Raw genomic sequence first — 13220 nt, forward strand, 5'->3', positions numbered from 1 at the left:
AACGATGCTAGCCTATGAACCTGCGTGGAAAAGCTACAGTACCAAGAAATGATCCGCTTCATGGATGGATGGAGATATATCCACATCCATATCCATATCCATGTCCCTTTGTCTTAGAAGGTTGCAGTGGATAAACTCTAAGGTATCCCATGATCTGCGACTTCTGATATTTGTACCTTTGTATAATCCCCTCCCCTTGAGTGTTACCTATGACTTGCCCCAATGAGTGGAATGTGGCAAAGGTAAAGAGATGCACGTGACTATGTGCACGGAATTACAAAACCCCCTAGCACCCATCTTGCTAGGCCCTCTCTCTCTCAGTTGCTGACTTTGAAGAAGTAAGCTGCCATGAAACCTATAGCTGCAAGGAAATAAGTTCTGCCAGCAATCCAAGGAAGGTGGCAAATAGATCCTTTCCTATTTGAGCCTCTGATGAAAACCCAGTCCTGGGTGACACCTTGATTGTCACATTCCTGGGCCAGCTAAGGACCCAGCTAAGGTGTGCTCACATTCCTGGCCCACAAAAACTGCGAGATAATAAATGTGCATTGTGGTAGGCTGCTAAATTTGTTGCAAATTATTACATGGCAATAGGAAACTAACACAGATTTCAGTAGCTAGGAGTAGGAAGCACTAATACAGAGAGTCTTGGAAAGAAGGAGAAACAAAAATGGAGATGTGATACAGAGAAATAACAGATAGCTGCACACTTACACACTGACAGTCTTTCATGTCTTTTGTCAGTATTTCACTAGCAAACTAACACCACTCCCTCAATCCTCAAGGTTTATAAGAGCTTTATTGATTTCGTTCCCTCCATTCATTCAATGAACATTTATTATATGTCCATCAGTGTAGGGGTTTATGCCACAATGGGATTTATACTCCTGGTGAGTGCTTCCACGTATATGCAAATAATTACAGATAAAGCAGTATCAACTTTAGTGTCCTGAGAACAGTACCATCAGCCCTCCGTATCTGTGGGTTCCGCATTTGTGGATTCGACAACTCACAGGTCAAAAATATTTTTTTAAAAAGGCATCTGTACTAAATATGTATAGACTTTTTTCTCGTCATTTCCAAAACAATATGGTAAAACACCTATTTGCATAGCATTTACATTGTATTAGGTATAGTAATCTAGAGATGATTTAAAGTATATGGGAGGATGTGTGTAGGCTGTATGCAAATTCTACACCATGTTATACCAGGGACTTGGGCATCCATAAATTTTGGAAACTGTGAGAGGTCCTGGAACCAGTCGTCCTTGGATGCCAAGAGATGACTGTGGTTAGAATATATGCGTACAACACATCAATCCCTTCTGAACATTTACCCATGGAAGTTACAGTCTGTTGGAGGACATTGACATTAAGTTGCAATCATAAAAACAATTGTATAATCCCATTTATGATAAGGGATATAAAAGTAAATGCAGGATTATCTGAGAACAGTTAGTAGGGGGGGACCTTACCTAAGTAGGGGAGGCAGGGATGATTACCTAGAGCAAATAATACAGAAGGTAAGTCTTGAAGGATAAGAAGGAGCTTGCCAGGAGTGGCAGTGGGAGTGGGAGAATGGGCTCTCTGGTAAGATTCTGCCAGAGGAAATGGCATCCTCAAGATGATGAGATAAGAAAGAACTTGGTGTTTTCTAAAAAATAGACAGAAGCCAGTGTGGTAGGAGCAGCAAGGGATAGTGGGGAAGAAAGAGGTTGGCAGTGGAGGACCTCAGAAATCACCTGTGACTTTATTTTTATTCTGAAAACTTAAATGTATGGATAAAGGACAATTTTCTGTCTCCATTAGAAGAATTTAAAATGGGGAAAGGCCATGGAAGGCCAGGAAATATAAGGACCATGGATCCTTGGTAGGGCATGAGAAAGATACAGAGGGAGGTAAAGTGAGTTCATTACTGTGTCAATTAGGTCAGAAGACAGACTCTTTAGGCAGGTGGCAAATAAGCTCTGTTTAGATTGGAAGAAATGGGAAATTACAAAACCCACATTCCTGGAAGAGCCAAAAGGGAAGGAGAACAGATTTATAGTTCGTCCAATAGAGAAAAAGATACCACCAGCTTCTTGGGCATCCAGCAAGAAGCAGTAAAGGGAAATTTTGACCAAGACATCTTGGTAGGATTTTTTAAAAAAATGAATAATAGAGTAGAATCCTTTACCATTTCATGCACCTGGAGTTGCACACCCAAGTGTGGTCTAGCAAAAAGACTCTCCAAGCTTGAAGGCTATAGGTCTGAGTGTCCTGGCTCCCTTCCTAACCAACAGTTTGCCTTTAGGCCAGTCATTTAAAGTGTCTGGCCCTGGTTGCCTCCCTGGGTATGGAAGTAGATGATCTCAAAGATTCCAACAGGGAGGATTATTACATCTTCATAGATTGTCACTGCTGGTGACAGTCAGTCTCATGAAGACTGGCCTGAAAGTAAATGGTGGGGTTCAAGATCCTTAGGAAGAAAGATCTGAGGCTGTAGTCAAAAGAAAAATTCCACATGGGATGGTATTGGGAAGGGAGGGAGCTAGTGTTCCAAGGCTCTGGGACTCTGCAGTGTGCTCCTATGAGCAGTGCAGCTTGCATGATTAAAGATAATGTAAAGTCAATTGCCTCAAAGACCATAATCTACTGTTGTTGTTGTTTTTTCTTTTATCTGCCCAATTTGCCCAAGTCCTCAGATTGCATTATTGTTCTTATCATTAATTCCTTCCTTACAGTGCAGCAGTTTTAATTAGATTCATTTCCTGTTTTCCCCTCTCAGTGACCAGTACATGATGTCTGATGGCTCCTGAATGCCTGGGGAGGGTGTGATAAAGAAACTCTGCAAGTGGATAGTTCAAGGAGAGAAGAGGGTAGCCAGGTCAGGATAGGGGTGAGGATGGGAGAGGAAAGAAGAGAGCCCAGCAGGCAAATCTTCCTCTAGCTGTTGCTTCCACATCAGCACCCAGTGACCCAACCATGAATAATGCTGTTGGCTTGGAGAGACCACCCCCTAGTTGAGTCTGAAGTGTTTCCCTAGCCTTGCGTCAGCCTTGTTATTTATCTGACTCTTCATTTCCTGGATGGTTTCAGCTAGGAAGAACTTCTTTAAACATTGATATGCCAGTCTAATTACAATTAATAAGGTCAGAAGCTGAAAAATGTATTTGATGTTCACACCTTGTAGACGGATTCAGACCTGAAGAATAAAAAGCTTGTCTGACTTCAGTGTTGAGGCCTCTGACCTTGCAGATGCCAACCACTCTGGGATGCTCTGTGGGAAAATAGATTGCTGCATTTTTTTGGATTCAATTTTATTTTTTGTCGTTAAGAAATTTTTTTAGGGAAAGGCCTTCCAAAGTTCCAGGCCAAAGAGCAAGACACAGTATAGCATTCAACTATGTTCAAATGTGCCTCTCATTAGCTGTTTGATCTTGGCCAAGTTATGTAACCCATCTAATCTCAGCTTCCTCTCTGGTAAAATAGAGCTAATAATACCTACCACATGGAAGTGCAATGGAAAATAGATAAGATAATGTATATTCTGATGCCAAATAGCTAAGTATTATCAGCCGTTTAGATCCAGGAGAGCCAAAATCAACATGGTGAGAGTCTGTATAGTAAGGAGGGAAAAGAGAAAAATAGAAAGGAAAAGAGAAAAAACCTCGGTTATGAAGGTACATAACTTAGTGGGTCTAGAACATATGCTTCAGAGTCAGATATAATACCAACTCTCAATTCTGTCATTTATTAGATGTGTGATATTGGGAATTATTTTAATTTCTGAGCCTCAGGTTTCTCATCTGCAAAATGGGAATAAAAATAATATCTGCCTTATCAGGCTGTCTTGAGCACTAAATGAGATAATGCTTTGTGGCTGAGATTTGCTAGATAACCAATAAATCTTTTCCCTCATCTTCATGAGTCACCAATAGACTACATTTCCCAGCTTCCTTGCATCTAAGTGAATGAAGCTTTGTGACTAAACTCTGATCAATGGAATGTGGATAGAAGAGATATAGGCTACATTATCGAAGCCTTATCCCCAAAACCTTCCTTATAATCCTCTATACCCTTTCTTTCCTCATCTATTGGTAGATTCAGAGGATCCAGAAGAGAACTCTAGGGTTCAGAGAAGGCAGAGCCACTGTATGGAAGGAGCCTGGGTCCTTGAATGACTGGAGCATAGCACTCCCCGCTCTGCCCCTCTTAATCTGTATTGGATTATGGTTTAACTACTGATATTTTATAATTGTTTGTTGAAACAGTTAATCTGTCCTGATGTATTTATTCTCATAAAGCACATGGTAATTCTTCAATAAATGTTAGCGATTATGATTATGATTATTTGCTCCCTGGCTGGAATGGCTGAGTGAACATTTCCATAATTTAATAAACTTAATACTACAAGTGCATTTTTGTTTTCTCTCCTGGCTGAAAGATTGACTCCTAATCTTTGGATTCCCAAAAAAGAAATTAATAATGTCTTCATTTATTTGTTTAATTCATAAATATTCAATGTATGCCTACTCTTTATACAGTTTTATTAGGTACTGGGTAATGCAGGAATAATATCTTCATGAAATCTTTAATTTCACAAAGAGAGACTGGTATACAACTAGCTCTATTATGATGTAGAAAAAAATGTGTGTTTTAACTCTCAACCTAATCATCATAAGCTGTGGCCTGTAACACTTCACTTCTTAAGAAATCTGTAATATTCGTTCAAAGTTCAACCCAAGGTAGGATCTATGGGAAAGTTTTGCCACTTTCCTGGCAACCCAACCGCAACTTTCCATGGTCAGGAAAAGAGAAGGAGGGTTAAGTGGGAGCTGTTGTTTCACTGGAAACCACGTATATGTTTACATGATGCTGCTTTGTGGCCTCTAGAAGCCTTCCCAGCCCTTCCCTTCCTTTCTCTCTTCCTCCCTACGATTGTGTGATTGTGCCGCATTGCCAGCGTCTCCTGGAGTATGCTCATCTGTCCCGCTCTCCCAGAGCAGGGTGAGCGAAGGCTCATCTGTGGCAATCTGGTGCCCATTCTGTTCAACTTTGCCACCTCCTCTTCCCGGAACTCAGCTGTTTTATTTGTAAAATAGGCCAAATTAGATTGGAACTTGGATCACTGGATATGTGGCATTCCCTTCCATCCATTACAAACAGCACTAATGAATCAACGCATTCATTTTGCTGCGCCTGAACCCACGCAAGCCTTCACAAACTCAATACCCACTTCCAGGCAGCTCCACCAAGCTATCAGACTTGGCTCCAGAGTCAGATGATCTCCAGGCATCTTTGGTAACAATAATAATCTCTGATACCCTTGAAACTTCTTTTAAGGCACTTTTAGATAGATAATCTGATAAGCACTCTGAGGGTGGGATGGCATCTGTTACTTTTGTCCCCTAACCTCACTGTGCTCAGCCCTTAAGTCTCAAGGAAAGCTCAGCAAATATTTGAGAACTGAAAAAGACCCTGCTCCTCCTGCCCTCTCCTTCTGATCTTTGCTTCCATTCCCTCACCAGTATGTCTTTTCGCAGTCACAGGTACTAGTATCATTCTCACTGCCTGTTTGACCTGGAATTACGTGAGCTCATAGGTTCATCTAGTCCATCCCTCTGCTCCCAAATAGGCTACTTCACATTCCAGGACTGACAAGTGCTGAGCCTGTTGAAGAAGGACAGCTGTCAGGCCCAAGAGCCCTTTCTTGGAATGCCTGTTGGTAAAACCAAGTTCATTGGGCCTATTTGTGGATGACTAGTTGGCTTAAAGGATTCCAAATCCTGCCCGTGGATTTTTCCTTCTGAACATATCATTAGATCTGAGGGTGTGCCAAATCAGCTTGGAGGCAACGCTTTGTCACTGTGCCTTTTCATTCATTATTATTTCTCAGGCAGATCTGTTTCTCATTGACTGGGGCCTGTTGGGCCCCTCCCTTGCCTTGTCATGCTCAGAACAGCCTGTTTGGCCGCCCTCCAGGGACCACACTGGCCCAGAGGTACTGTCGCCTGCCTCTCCTGACTGGTGGGGACAGGCCTGAGCTAAGGCTGCCTTTGTTCTTTCACAGTGGGTTATTTTCCCTTGGGCTTGGATGGCTTAGCAAAAGTTATTGGACGCTCGGCAGGGTGGGAGCCCTGAGCTGCACAGTTTATATTGGAAACTGTGGACATTGTTCTGGATCATCTACATGGTGCCAGCATTTTTCCTCTTTGTCTGACAGGGTGAATAGTATGGCTTGGGAATGGGGTGCGGTTAGGGTCAGGCACGAGTCCACACAGTCTGCCTTGCATTGCGCAGGGTTCTTTCCCAGCAGTGCCAATGCTGGCCCTGGCAAAGGAGGGGAGCCACCCAGGGAGGGCATTGGTGAAACCGCTGTTTAGACTCAGTCTTTAAAATCGTAGACACCTTCAGGCACAGGCAGGGCAAAAGGAAAAGAGAGAGGATGACAGGGAAACAAAGATGGTAATAGATTCAGGGGCGTAGGAGAGAAGGTAGAAAATGGGAAAGTGTTTCTTCAACGAATTCCTTCTAGATATTACTCCAGTCATCTCATTTGGGGTCCTATAGCATCTATTATATACACCAAATCTTTCACTCCCTACTGTATACAGGTGTGTGTGACTTAAAGTTCGCTCTAGGCTTGCTTTTGCCTTAGAGAGTCTCCTATTCTTTGGACTGAATTCTACTCCACAGTGAGTGCCCATTAAAAGCTCTTTGCTGTACTCTGTGTCTCCCAACCTCACTTCCTAAGGATTCTCAGGGCTTGCATTCCTGAGACTGTGTGGCCTCCCTTACTGCATGGTATCTACCTCAAAGCTGCCAATTTACTTGGGGGTAAATAAAATCCACTTGAGCCACAGATCTCACCAATGCAGTGAGTTCACTAAAGAGTTGGGAGTAAAGACATTATCCCAACACAATTTATGGCTGCAGTCTTGCAACTAGCTCTTCTCCTTCCACTTTGCTACCTTTCTCTAAGTCTATGCCTCCACCGTCTTGCATTTCCATTAGTGTGAAGCTATCTTTTAACTCTCTCTTTTCCCTTCTGACACTATTAGACAGTGAGTATTTCCCATGCTAACCTCTGGAAAAGAAATACACGTCCTTCCATTTGGATTGCACTTTACAGTTTACAAGATGTTTTCATAAACCTCATTGTAGAAAAATCTTCATAACAATCTCATGAAACTCAGATTACAATCCAGCTAATTTCTGCACTTTAAATCTGGGTTGTTTTCCCCCATGTTTAATGACCATCTACCTCTCAGGAAGAACCAGGAACTCTTGCAGGGTGAGGACAGGGAATGGGGAGCTGGGTCCCTGAGGGTGGGGTAGAGGATGAGAAGTTCTCAGCAGGTAGAGGCCTGGGTGGTGAACAATGCAAATCTTACAGAAAACTTTTTACTTCAAGCCACCACATTTTTTTTCTTTGTCAGGCTCCAATATTTGCCTGTTTTCTTTCATTTTCTCTTTCATGAACTATAGCTTCTAACCACAGTTACTCTTGATTTACTCATTCATTCCTTCATTCATTCCCTTGCTCTTTACCCAACATTTCCTGGTGTCTACAACATTCCAAGCAGTGGTGCTTCTCTTTCCTTGACTCTGTGGAGAAGCACAGGCCACTGCACAGCCGTGGGGCTGAGGTTCCTGTCCTGGGAGCTGGAGACAGCCTCCTGGAGAATTCTAGCAACAGGAGGTGAAAGGGCCCCTCCTCTGCAGCAGGTCAACCTCCCTCAGGATGTCTCCCTGAGGACATCCTCAGGCAAAGACTAAGACCATATGTTTTTCTATTAATATACGTAAGATTGAGGAAAGACGTAACTTCACTCCAGACAAGCACCCAGAGTCCTCTGTCTTCCAAGAATTCCTCAGCTGGAAGCTGAATGTGGTGACCATGCAGCTATTCCTCTTTCATGTGCCTTCCACATGTGGCTTCCACAATACCACACTTCTTGCTTTTCCCTCAATCTCATTGGTTGTTGCTGCTCAGGGGCTTTGAAGCTTTTTCCTCTTCACGTTGGAGGGCTCCCAGGCTCAGTCCTTTGTCTTCCTTTCTTCTACCCTCTCTCCCTCGGTGATTTCATTTGCTCTCATGTCTTTAAACACCACCCACATGCCAACAACGCCACATGCCTTTAAACACCACCCACATGCCAATAAACTCATATTTATTTCTTCATCCCAAATCCAGGCTAGCACATCTAACTGTGTAACCAACATTGCCACTTTGATGTTTAATAGATATAGGAAGTTCTGTATGTCCAAAAGAAGCTCTGAGCTTTTCCTCACAAGCCCACCTTGCCCATCACTTTCTCCATTTCAGTCGACGGGCCACTCTACTTTACTAATTGCTCAGGCCAAAAGCCCTAGAGCCATCCTTAACACCTCTCTTTCTCTGATTCACACATAAGTCATTGGCTCAACTGTAACCTAATCCAAAATCTGCTACTCCTTGTCAACTCCACCACTAGCATCACTTCCCAGGTCACCGTCCTCTCTCCCAGTTTGTCACAACACTTCCTAACCTGTGTCCCTGCCTTCTATAGTCTATGCTCAACACAATTGCCAGAGGAATCACTTTACATATAAATCGAATCATATGACAATGCACTTTTGCTCCAATTTTTAATGGCATCCTTTAATACTTGGGATAAAAGTCAAAGTCTTTACAATAGTAGAGTAAATTGATTGCATAAATGGCTGAAATTACCCGCCCCTCCCTGTATCTGCCTCCCTTGCAAGGCCACTGTACAGCCCCTCCCAGCAAAAGGTGGAGTCTATTCCTCACCCCTTGAATCTGGGCAGGCCCTGTGATTTTCTTTGACCTGCAGAATGAAGCATAAATGACAATGTGCCACCTCTGAGTCTGGGCGTCTTGGAACCCTGCCATCCCCATGTAAACAAGCCTGGGCTAGCCTTCAGGATGATGAGAGACATGTGGTCTAGTCACATGTTCTAGCTGGCAGCCAGTTAACAGTCAGATATGGGAATGAGGCCACTCCAGACTAGCCAGCCTTGAGTCAAGCCAACACCTGATCCTCAATGCGCAAGACCAGCTGAGGTAAGCTAAGCCTTGTCAAGATCATCAGAGTTCAGCTGAACCATAGATAGACTCATGAGCAGTAGAAGATGCTTATTGATTTAAGCCTCTTGGTTTTGTTGTTGTTATTTTTAATACAGAATTATTGTAGCAAGAAATAACGGATATAAATGACCTACAAGGCCTTATGTGATCCACAACTCCCCTTACAACTCTGACTTTATCTGCTACATTCAGAAGGCTTGGTCATCATGCTGGAGCCATAGCGGCCTCTTGCTCTTCCTGGACTACACCAAGCACACTCCAGCCTCTGGGCCATTGCATTTGCTGTTTCCTCTGCCTGGAATACTTTGCACCACATACCCTCTGGCCTCACTTCCTTGGAGATCTGCTTGAATGATATGCCAGCAAGAGTGATATTTGCGGTATCTTTAAAAATTTTGGCATGAGGGCTGACCAATCACAACAGCCAAGGGTACAGAGCAGGATCAGGGACCTGGCTGTCCCCTCCTGAGCCAGGAATTTATCTTTTCATGGCTGAGCTGGGGGAAGTATCCAAACCGTGAGCCAGGACAGTCAACGTGTTGGAGATGGCAGCAGTAGAGGGGCTTCAGGCCATGCTTATCTAACAATCTGTAAAGATATATTTTAATATTTCAACTGCAAGTGCGGTTATCAGCTCTAATGATCAGGGTGGTGTCTCCACCACCCTGGCCTCATCCCCCTTATCCCAGAGTACTCTCTGGGTCCCTTAGTCTACTTAATATTTCTCTAAAGCACTTTTTATTGCCATCCAGCTTATAATATATTTTTCTATTTGTTTTCTCATTACTTTTCTATACTTCTCCTCTTTCTGGAAGACTGCTATCCAAAGAAAGTGTCTCTAATGATGGAAATATTCTATTTCTGAGCTGCTCAATAGGGTAGCCATGGCCACACGTGACTATTGAGCACCTGGAATGTGGCTATGGCAACTGAGAAAACTGAGTTTTTAATTTTATTTAATTTTAATTATTTGAAATTTAAATATCTACATTAGCTAGTAGCTATCATACTGGACAGCACAACTTTAGGTTGTAAGTCCCATACAGTGAGAACTTACAAAAAAATATTGTTCACTACTATATCCCCAGTGCCTGGAAGAGATGCTGGCATTTAGAAATTCTTAAATACTTACTTGCTGAAGGAATGAATGAATATGGTGGGCAGGAGGGCAGTAGATTGCAAGAGGAAGTGTCCATGCTAAATGCTTTAGTGCCCTTTCAAGGCTGTGACTGTCATGGAGGGTGGTTTGGGAGACACAGAAGGTGGCCTTCTCACCTGCTCCTCACACCAGCTTCCCAATTTGGTGGGATATAATGAGTAGGGGAAGATGCCACATCTGGATCAGGATGTATTTATTTCTCATGCTCACCCCAACCAGTTGACAAATGGGCTAGGCAGAAGAGAATATTTTCTCTGGCCTGTTCTTGTGGAATGCCAGTGCGGGGAAGAGGAACTCTGTGATACTGAGGCTCACTAAGCTCCAGTCTTTAGCAATGCCTGTGATGGAGCTCATGCGGCAGGATGACTCCCATACAACCACAGAAACAGCCCACACTTCAAACTGTTCTTTCCACTGTTCCTGTGGGGCCAGGAGGCTCAGCAGAGACCCACCTCCACATGTGTCTCAGGCAGTGCTCACTGGCTCTGGTGACACAGGGAACCAGTCCCAGGCACACCAACAGCAACAGATTCCCTGTCATTGATGTCTGCATATCCAACTGCTGAGCAATATTAGCTAATATCATGTCTTTACAGTGCCATTCATCTTGTTGGTAGTGTCTCTTTCACTTTAAAAAGTTATCTATTAAATCATAGAAGATGTGACTGGGTACAGCGGCTCACGCCTATAATTTCAGCATTTTGGGAGGCTGAGGTGGAGGGATTGCTTGAGGCCAGAAGTTTAAGATGAGTCTGGGCAACAAGTGAGATCCCATATCTATCTAGCAGAAAAAAAAATTAGCCAGGCATGGTGGCATGTGCCTGTAGTCGCAGCTACTGGGAGACTGAGGTGGGAGGATCCCTTAAGCCCAGGAGCTTGAGGCTGCAGTGAGCCATGGTTGTATCACTACACTCCAGCCTGGGCTACAGAGTGAGACCCTGTCTCAAAAAAAAAGAAAAAAAAATCATATAGATGATAAATTATGTGATCATCCTAAATATAACGCATCAGGCATTGTTCTAAGCACTTGACATGTCTTTTGACACTGACACCTTGTACATAGGGCAAATATTACCTCCACTGATGCGGGAACCACAGAGGCTAAAGGATTGGTCTGTTAATCTGGGAATCAACAAGTTTAGACCTTGGCAGTGCCTGGGTAAATAAGCAACAGGAGCCTCATTTCCCGGAGCCTTCAGGAATGCAACACAGGCTGAGCACCTCCTGCCACCTCCTGAAATACATGTTTCCAGTAGACAGGAGGCCCAGCCAGGGAAGAGTATTTTCCCATAGCAGATAATCACTTCTGTCTCAAGCAATCAACCACATGACAATTTCCAGACTGAAAGTATGAGGCTGCTTTTGTGGGATCAGTTCCCGCATCCAGTAGAACAATACTTACACTCTGGCCTCATTTCATGAGAGCTGATGTTTCTCCCATGAGAAAGTTCGAAACTCTTGGAAGAAGATGGAACTTTCTAGGGTGAGGTCCAAAGAAAGCCAACACAGGTCCTGCTGCAAGGCATAAATGGAGGGGCTCAAGCCCCCTGCATACACGACACCTTCTTGATGAACTCTGGGCTTGTCAAGTAAGGACGGAGAAGTAAAGGGCAAGCCAGAATGTGCCAACCCGCAATTGTGTGATTCAAAGCAGAATCAAATTAACTCATGGAGTTGGATGGTTTCCAGATTGCTTATAAATGTCATAGAAAGGCAGAGGCAACAACATGACTGTAATCCCTCTTTTTCTTTTTTTTCATTTTTCTTTTAAGTCTTTTTTAAAAGATGCTTTCAGCTCAGTGTATCATTGAAAATACTAACAATAACTTACTGTTGAATAGCGCTTTGTAACATTTAAAACATCTTTCACATCTGTTATCTCAATGGATCTGACACCAACCTTATGAGGTAGACAAGTCTATTATTAATAACTTTGTTTTAAAAGCAAGGGCACGAGGGTTCAGTGAGGTTAAGTGATTTGCTCAAATTTACCTGTATTATGATAATAGTAAGTATCATTTATACAGTGCTTAAGTGCTCTATATACATTATCCCATTTCATGCTCACAGCTGCCCATGAGGTGGAGATATTCTCCCCAGGAACATGAGGTTCTGAGTGGAGGTGCCTGCCCACAGCCAATTCACCAGCTGGGAAGAGGTGGAGCTGGGGCAAGAACTCAGAGTCCCTGCTCAGAGCCCAGTGTAACTTGAAATTTTGTAGCCATCTCAATACATGGGTGAAGATGTATGTTTTCAAAGCATTGTTTAAAAACAAGAAAGGCTGAGCGTGGTGGTTCATGCCTGTAATCCCAGCACTCTGGGAGGCGAAGGCAGGAGGATTGCTTGAGACCAAAAGTTTGAGATCAGCCTGGGAAGCATGATGAGACCCTGTTGCTAAAAAAGTAATAAAAATAAAAAGTAAATACAATAAAATGAGAAGAGAATTGTCTTACTGAGAAGGCTGAGACTTTTACTGGGCAAAGAAAGGTGGCTTAGAAGGAATCCCAGGGTCAGGATAGGAAGAAGAAGGGCAAGGGTCTGAGAGGTGCCACAAGGGTGCAAATGATGCTGCTGTAAACTGTCAGCATGAGTCCTCATGGGGCCAGAGACAAAGCCTGCTCCCCGAGGAAGGGGCCACATCACCTTATTGTCCCAGAACCCACTGTGTGCTCACTAAATACTTGCTGGATAGATGGAAGAATAAATGGGTCTTAAATTCATGAACAAGATAAGAAAAATATGAAAACATTTTGACAACTACTTAATAAAAAAATTAATAAGTAATCATTTTTGATGACTCTTCTGTACCTGGGTAAATGCTGGTTATTACCGACATGCCAGGTGCTTGGTTAAGGACTTGCCAAGCATTATCTCTTCTCCTTATGTAATAATCTCATCTCATCTCAGTAGGCTATAAACATGAAATGAATTTATTATTATTTAAAAATCACTGTTTCAACAGGACTTTGCTGGCCATTTCTTCCAATTC

The sequence above is a fragment of the Trachypithecus francoisi genome, unplaced genomic scaffold (genome assembly GCF_009764315.1).
Source record: "Trachypithecus francoisi isolate TF-2019V2 unplaced genomic scaffold, Tfra_2.0 Lachesis_group8, whole genome shotgun sequence".
NCBI lineage: Eukaryota > Metazoa > Chordata > Mammalia > Primates > Cercopithecidae > Trachypithecus > Trachypithecus francoisi.